We start from the raw sequence: 8,709 nt of genomic DNA on the forward strand, positions 1-8,709 counted from the left end.
TCCCACTCCGAGGGGAGCACTTGATTCCTCCTGCTCAGGAGATCGGCTCTGACATTCCTTTCTCCCTGTACGAACCTGGTGAGGAGAACGATCTTCCTTGCCTGAGACCACAACAGCAAGTCCTTCGCTGTTTCGTACAGGGAGAAAGAGTGTGTCCCCCCCCCTGCTTTCTTATGTAAGCCAAGGCTGTGGTGTTGTCCGAGTTGACCTGAACTATAGCATTTCGGACGTGGGGGCTCGAAGGCTTTTAACGCCAACCACACTGCCATCAACTCTTTGTTGTTGATGTGCCAGGACACCTGTTCCCCCTCCCAGGTGCCTGACACTTCTCTTGACCCTAGGGTCCGCACCCCAACCCGTCTCCGACGCGTCGGAAAACAATACTTGGTTCGGGTTTGGCATGTACAGAGACAGACCTTCTGCAAATCGGAGAGGATCTGTCCACCACAGAAGGTCCTTCTTGATTCCTTTTGATATCCTGAAGGAGAATTCCAGGTCTAGAGAGAGACACCTCCAGTTCCGGTAAAGGAAGAATTGGAGAGGTCTGAGATGCAACCTTCCTAGAGAAACGAATTGCTTCAGCGAGGAAAGTGTCCCCAACAGACTCATCCACTCCCTCGCTGTGCATGCATCTTTCTCTAGGAAGGTCGTTAGTTCTCTTGGCAACGAGCAATCCTCTCAGGTGACGGATATGCCCGAAAATCCGGAGAAACCATCCGAATCCCCAGATATATCAACTCTTGACTGGGGATTAATTGTGACTTCTGGAAGTTCACCAGAAGCCCCACGAACTTGCTAAAGTCAGTGTCTTTTGTAGGTCCTCCAGACATCTTTTCTTGTGAGCTTGCTCTGATCAGCCAATCGTCTAGATAGAGAGACAGCCTCACTCCCTCCAAATGTAGCCACTGCGCTACTTCTTCATTAAACCCGTGAAAACTTGAGGGCTGTCGAAAGGCTGAAGCACAAGGCCCTGAATTGGAAGATCTTCCCTCCCATCATGAATCTCAGAAACTTCCGTTGAAGAAGGATGGATAGGCACATGGAAGTAAGCGTCCTGAAGATCTAGGGACACCATCCAGTCCCCTGGACGAAGAGCCGCCCAACACTGAAGAAGTTGTCTCCATGGCAAACTTCCTTTTTTCTACGAAGACATTCAGGGCGCTTACATCCAGAACCGGTCTCCATCCTCCTGAGCTCTTGGGAACTAGGAACCCGCAGAATGAGGATCTTTCACTAGTTCTATCGCCTCCTTCTCTAGCATAAGATCTACTGCTAGAGAGAGGGCTTGATTCATGATGGGGTCCTTGTACTTGGCTACCAACTCCCTCGAGTCGTCGTCAACAGAGGTCTTGATAAGAAGGGAATGAGGTAGCCTTGCGGACAATCGAGAGTGACCAGTTGTCCGCCCCTTTTGGTGGGCCCAGACGTCGGCAAACTTCAGAAGTCTGGCACCCACTGATGTCTGGAGAACTTGAATCCTACTTCCTTCCCTCTGGATGGATCTAGAGAAGGTCTTCCCTCGTTTAGTGGGTCTAGATTCCCTCTAGAGGAAGAAGCTCTGGCAGGAGGGACTCCTCGAAAGGGCTCCTGCCTAACTGGAGTCTCTCTCTTGGTTTTAGCTTGGAAAGAAGAGTGAGGCTTCCTGGTAGACTGGCTAGCATGTCCGTGTAGCCTTAGCTGAAAGGGCACAAGAAACATCCTGAACGATCTTCTTAGGGAAGAGTTGAGGAGAGAGCTGAGAATACAGGAGAGAGGCTCTCTGAGCATGCGATACTGATTTCGTCAGGAACGAACAGTAAACAGATCTCTTCTTGATCACTCCCGTCCGAAAAGTGAAGCTACTTCACTCGATCCATCCCTCACTGCCTTATCCATACACGTGAGAACACTGATAAGATCCTCAGGTGAAATGGAATCCAGGGTCTGCGTCTTCTTGGCCAAAACGCCCAAAGACCAAAGACCTCTAGGAAGTTAAACACCTCCAGGACTCGGAACATTCCCTTCAACAGGTGGTCAAGCTCTTTCATCCCCCATGTCGTCTTAGCAGACATGAGGGCAGAGCGTCGAGAGGAATCCACCAGTGAAGAGAAGTCCGAGTCTGCCGAGGATGGAAGAACGATGGCCAAAGGGTTTCGCTCTCCCGATTCATACCAGAATCCTAGTTTTCCAGTAAGCTTAGAAGGAGGGAAAGAGAACACCGTCTTCCCTTTCTCTTCCTTCGAAAGAAGCCACTCCCACCAAAAACCTCTAAGCGCCTTCTTCATAGAGATTGCAGGCTTCATCCTGACACAGGATGAAACCTTCGAAGTTTTCGAAGTCGAAAATAACGAAAGAGGCGAGGGCGGGGGTTGACAGGAGAAAGGGCGTCTCCGGAATTTCCTGAAAGGCAACAGGTCGTCAAACGCTTGTATGAAGAAACGGAGAAATCTTTAGGAATTTCTTCTTCCGAGGGATCCTGTTCTTCTTCCGCCGAAGATCCTTCACGATCCTTACGATGAAAGGCTGTCTTGTCCTCAGCCGAGAGTCCATCCTTGGAAGAACGTTCTGGAAGAACTCTGACATCTAACCGGGGAAGTTATAACTTCCATGAGCTTCTGCCTGAAAACTCCTTCTTGTCAGGTATGAGGGCGTATTCTAGGCTCTTGGCGCCTAAAACGAACGCAGGGCGAAAATCTGGCGAAAGAGCGCCTATTAGGCGAAGAGCGCCTATTAGGCGAAGAGCGCCTATTAGGCGAAAAGCGTCTATCAGGCTCCTGGCGCCTGTCTAAAGGAGAGCGGCTGCCTGGCGAAGAGCGCCTGTCATGCGGGAAGCGATTATCAGGCTCTTGGCGCCTGCTGCGAGGAGAGCGAATCTCTGGCGACGAGCGACCTACCAGGAGAGAAGCGTCTGACAGATTCCGGCGCCTACTCGAGGAGAGCGAAAACTCGGGAGAAGAGTGCCTTTGAAGGAGGAAAAGGCGCCTACCAAGGCTCTTGGTGCCTGCTAAGCCAAGGGCGGCATGACAGGAGAAGAGCGATGTCTAACCAAGGGGTTGGCACAGGGAAGGGCGGACAAAGCTGAAGGAGAGCCCCCGGTACATGGAGAAAAACGCCTACATGCTCCTTGGCCCGTCTACCAAAGGGCGTCTGGTCACAGGAGAGCGAAAGCCTGAAGGAGAGCGGCTACCCATTAGAAAAACGCCTACCAGGCTCCTGGCGTCTGCCAGCGGGAGAGATCCTGTCTCGAGACGAGCGCCTGTCAGGAGAGGCTCGTCTACTGGAAGCATGCCCCTTGTTCCGACGGAGAACCGATGTCCGCAGGAGAGCGCCTGTCCGTGAAGAGCGCCTCGTACTACGATCCACTCCTGGAGAGCGGGGGGTTACTGACGAATAGCGTAAACCTGGAGAAGAGCGCCTGGACTTCTTTACCGGGAGCGAGACGTCCTTCCTACGACAAGAAGTCAAAACAATCAAAGATGTCAGCCAGACGCCGTAATCTGCGCCTGCAGACTAGCCAACACACGTGTAGGAGACTTAACAAAGTCCTTCACGGGAGACGCAGCTCGATCCTTACTAGGAGAGCGAAACTCCAAAGAAATCCTCGGTTTCTTCACATCCAATCCAGGATCTTCCGAAAAAACTTCAGGGCTGGAGGGGAGAGCGGAAGAAGCCTGCCATGGCTCTCTTCGACGGCCGAGAAGCTTCCGAGGAGCTCCAACCACGCTTGGGCGAAGGAGAAGGCGAAGACGAGAAGCATTGCCGTAAGACTTCTCTCTTGGCGCGATCCAAGGTAGCCTGGGATTGAAACATCAGGCGCTACCGAGGGGACGCCTGACCGGTGGGGGTTCTCCCTAACCTTCCTGCGGCTTTCGACTTTCCTCCTCCACTGGGTCTGGGAGTCTGGAAGAGGTCTAGGCCTAGAAGCATTAGGGAGCCGATCAGACGCACCCTCCACTGCACTGGGATCAACTGCACAAATTGCTATCAATCTTACCTTCTAGCACTTTAATTTTCAGCTCCATGCTGCGAATAGTGGCTCTCATAGTGTCCACCTCCGAAGGTGCATCTTCCGGGTTGGGTTCGGTGCAGGAAGCAGGGGCTGAAACTGGTAAAGGCGCTACGTCTACAACAGGGTTATCAACTTCAAACTCGCTAGCGCGAGACCTACTAGAACTCCTAGATGAAGCTTTCCTAACCTTGTCCTTCTCAAGCTTTCTTACATAAAAAGAAAGAAAGCGCCCTTCCATTTTTCTTTCTTCATTCAAATTACCACATTCATTACAAGGGTTAATAAATGAGCAGTCATTCCCCCTACACCTCATGCATACTGTGTGAGGGTCTACCGCAGCTTTCGGTAGCCTCACCTTACAATCGCTAACAGAACAAACTCTGAACATAGTTGATTTCTTAATTTCTAAATCAGACATAATGAAATTCCAAGAATAATCAAAAGAATAATCCAAAACCGGTCCACAAATCGCAAATGCCAAGCCAAGGAGCAGGTACCTTCACCAAAAGTCCGATGAAACAATCCAGGGCGAAAACGAGTAATAATCCAAAATCGAGAGGTATCGACAACAGATGTAGTCGACACCGGCGACAGAAAAATTATGACTGGAAAGGGGGATTGGTTCATACAACTGCCACCCAGCGGCGGGTGGGGTAGATCACCTGACCTACCTGTCGCATTTGCCGCGAGTTTTGAATTCGTCGTGACGTCAGAGAACGTAAGCTAAGTATATATCTGGCAGGAAAGTTCATGTACAAAAATACGTATTTGTTAGCAGTCTGATTTATTTTATATTTTGTGATATTTTTATGATACTAATTCACAATTTTTTTATTAAATGTATTGCATGTACTCATTTAAAATAATTATTAAGTAACCATTAACTATAATAAACAAACAAAAAAAAAGCTTCCAAACTTCTGTTTACATCCAGCACTTACGAGTATCGAACGATTGCCAAGCAATCACTTTACACAGTAAGCCATAAATTTCATTATCTCTCTTCAACTACTGAAACTACCAAACAGTATAATAACCATTCATTTTCTATTCTTTATTCTATCTTTACCTAATGTTTTTTTTTTATTAAATGTTTATTTGCATGAATAAGTTTTTCAATTTACAGCATCCTTTTACCAATAGAATACTTAAAGCACAAGGGGTAGATGCTGACCAATAGGAGAGCAGGACCTTATGGGGTGACTAGCATCAGGAACCAATGGGAGAGCGGGAGGATGGTGGCGAGTTTACTCAGTTTGGCGGAGCGGGAGTTTTAAAACAAATTTTTGTTCTCGGGGTGGTGTCCCGGGCCGAATCTCGGGACTTTACAGCAACAACCTTTCGTATCTTGAAAAACTTTTGCCGTATGTAGAGCTGTAAAATTTTTCGTATTTGCTTTCGTATCTCGAGTTTTTTCGTAAGTTGAGCCTTTCGTATGTCGAGGTACCACTGTATAGTTTTGAGATACAGGCGTTCAAAGTTTTCCTTCGTATTTCTATAAAGACAATGTTAATAAATAATGATTATTATGAATGTATATTTCTTTTTTGTGTATTAATAAACCAAAACTATTTTATTTATCATAATGATGATCCCTTTACTCATATATCGTAGCCTTGGGCACTGCAAGATAGGGCACTCCTTCCTACGTAACCCCCTCTTTCCCCTTCACTAACTCGGCTTATTACAGCGAATTTTCTTCTGTATGTTAGCGCGAGATGTTTTCCTTGTATTTTCCTCTTTGGCATGATGACATTCTTGCCGAAACAAAGATAAACAAACGTAAATGCAAGAGAATGTCAGAGGTGAAACGGAAAGGTGTACTCTCTTTTTACAAAGACAATTTAATAAATCACGATTATTATGAATTTCATATTCCATTTTGGGTATTAAAAAACCAAAACTATATTATTTATCATAAATGAAGATCTCTTTGCTCAAAGATCGTAGCCTTGGGCACAGTGTGACGTGTGCTGTCAGGCAAGAAGGGGGCGTTACTAGGCAACCCTCCCCTCTTTCTTCACTAACTACGCATATATTATGATATTCTGTAATGATACTTGAGCGATTTTTCTTTGTCTGTATGTTAGCGAGATGTTTTCCTTGTCTTTTCCTCATTGGCATGATGAACTTCTTGCCAAAACATACATAAACATACGTAAAAGCAAGCGAATGTCACGAGGTGAAACTCGAACGTGTAATCTACTTGAAGTCTGTGGTCCTAGTGATTCATGGTTGAACCAGATACTCGCTTCTGCGAGCCACGGAATCTCTACAGATGCCATTTCTCACAATTTCTTTGCCAATAATTATATATATCAAAATTTACGATAACAGAAGAAATATTGCATTTTCTTGTACGGATGAATGTTTTAGGCTTATTGAGTTATGTTTACTAATTACCCTGTAACTACGAAAGTAAGAGGAACTTTGACGAAATATTTCGTATACGTATTCTCAATTGCCATATGAAGCTCCATGAATTTTTTCATGACTGCATTTTTTGCCCTATACCACCATATACTATAGGGGTTCTGGCCGGCCCCCTTAATCACGAATAAATCTTTACTAACATTAACTATTTCATCACAACTCCATTAGTCATATTTACACCTATAATCAAGCCCTGAATATATCTAGGTTCACCAGCCTTTTGTCTCTCTCATAGAGAAAGGTATTCTCACTATACATTTGCCATAAGGATCTCCTCCTGCCTATTCATCCCAGGCTTATGTTCCACCACTAAGTTGAGCCAAAGGTTCAACACCAATGCAGCTTGGAAGAAAGCCAAAGCAACAGGGCAAAGTTGTTGTTCATCAAGCAAAATTGATGGGTCTCCCTGCAGGAGGCTGATCTCAGCTTTCTCTGGAGTATATTACTTCTGCTGCCATGTCAATTGGCAGAGGAAGAAGCTTGGAAAAGACACTGGAGAAAAGCAAATTTGGTCTGGGGACTGATTTCTGAAGCATATCCAGTGCAAACAGAAACCAAGGCAGCCAAAGGGATGGTGCAGACAATCCACAAGGTGCATTTAGTACATGAAAATAGGTGGCAAGGAGTAGTAGACCTAGTTGCTTTCCTGAGACCACACCCTAAAATGAGCCCCAGACGCTGAATCACAGTCCAAAGGTACTTCAGGTGAATGAACATAATCACAATCATTGCACGCATGCTTCAAGTTAGAAACCAACAGGCCAAACTGATCCCTCTACCCAATCAACCCGATAGGGGGGCAGCGCCATTAATGCACCTCATGCAGTGCAATGTAGGCATTACTTAAGGTTCTTTGCAGCGTCTCTTCAGCCCCTAGCTGCAATTACTTTAATTCCTTTTACTGTACCTCCTTTCATATTATCTTTCTTCCATCTTACTTTCCACCCTTTCCTAACAATTTATCTAAAGTGCAGCTGCAAGGCTTTCCTCCTGTTACACCATTCAAGCCTTTTCACTGTCAAGTTCCATTTCAGCGGTGAATGGCTCCAGTTGCCCCAGTGCTTGGCATCATGCCTAAAACCTATAAATCAATCAATCTACTCAATCGAGGCCTGTCCTGTGTGAAGCACTACAGGCTAGGTAGACACCATGTCATTATTATGATATGGACCCTGGCAAAGTGCAGTCCTGCCTAATACCAAACACAGAAAAGCAGATGTGCTCCTGGAGGTCCAGGGACTGATCATGAGGATCTCCTAAGATGTACCAAGCTAGTTCTGAGGAACTAACTTGTCCTGTAATCCAGGGAAGTGCAGACCCTTCTTTCCAAGCTTCAAAAGAAGTCAAGACAGAAAGTTTGACCCTCCTCTCCCTACAACATTGAACAGGTGACTGGGAGCTACTGGAATTGTGCATGCAAGACCAAGCATGAGTGGACTCCTGAACTCAACCCCCTGCACTGTCCATGTTCACCAGTCAATTTCCTCATTGCATCTTAAACATTTTTGGGGTGGTATTGGCTTTAATTTAACCTTAAATGATGCCTGCAGTCACATCATTACCACCTTGCACTCATAAATATGAAATTTTACTGCTATAGACTGAAATCACTACCCTGATTTTAATAAAGAAAAGGTGAACTGAATAAAGTGTTGACTAATTTTTAGCAAAGCAAGCTGGATTTGGAAGGGCTGGAAAAACTTTGGCTAAGAAACTCATCACACGGTAAATTTGTCTTTTTGGCCTTTAGCATAGGAGGTTTATCTATGTATGACAACATACTTAACTCACTAACCTGGCAGCAATGTAAAGCTGGTAGAAAACCACCTTGGTGCCACTGTAAAAGATGATGGCTTCACTAAAAACCTGGAGCTGTTGAGACTCGAAAAATATCTCAAGACATTCATTCTGAAAAAGTGCATAATCTGAATCAGGAGTGAATTCAAAAAACTGAAATGAGTTCAATATTTCTTCTGCTTTGTGCATTCCTTATTACCTTTTCTAGTTGAGGATCTGACTGACGTTAAGATTAGAATTTCAAGTAACTTACCAAGATACTGTCCTTCAGTCCCATCCCCATGGCATGAATAACAAAAACTCACTATGAGATGGAATTTAGCCATAATCATATTAGGCTAAGCGGGCCTCAATAACCTACAAGTCACCAAATAGGCTACTTTCCTAACAATCACACATCATTGGTTGAGCACTAGGCTAGATGCTGGAGCACCAAGCAGAAAGGTATTATTTTACTTTCAACCATAATTGCATTTTGGACTTAAAACTAT

The 8,709-nt window shown here is 45.5% G+C and overlaps 1 pseudogene; it reads right to left on the bottom strand.

Moving 5' to 3' along the window:
* LOC135220994 (rhodanese domain-containing protein CG4456-like) overlaps positions 1 to 8,355 on the bottom strand; it is a 43,645-nt pseudogene extending 35,290 nt beyond the window's left edge.
* Between the last annotated feature and the right edge of the window lie 354 nt (positions 8,356 to 8,709).

Source organism: Macrobrachium nipponense, chromosome 2 (assembly GCF_015104395.2).
Source record: "Macrobrachium nipponense isolate FS-2020 chromosome 2, ASM1510439v2, whole genome shotgun sequence".
NCBI classification, from domain to species: Eukaryota; Metazoa; Arthropoda; class Malacostraca; order Decapoda; family Palaemonidae; genus Macrobrachium; species Macrobrachium nipponense.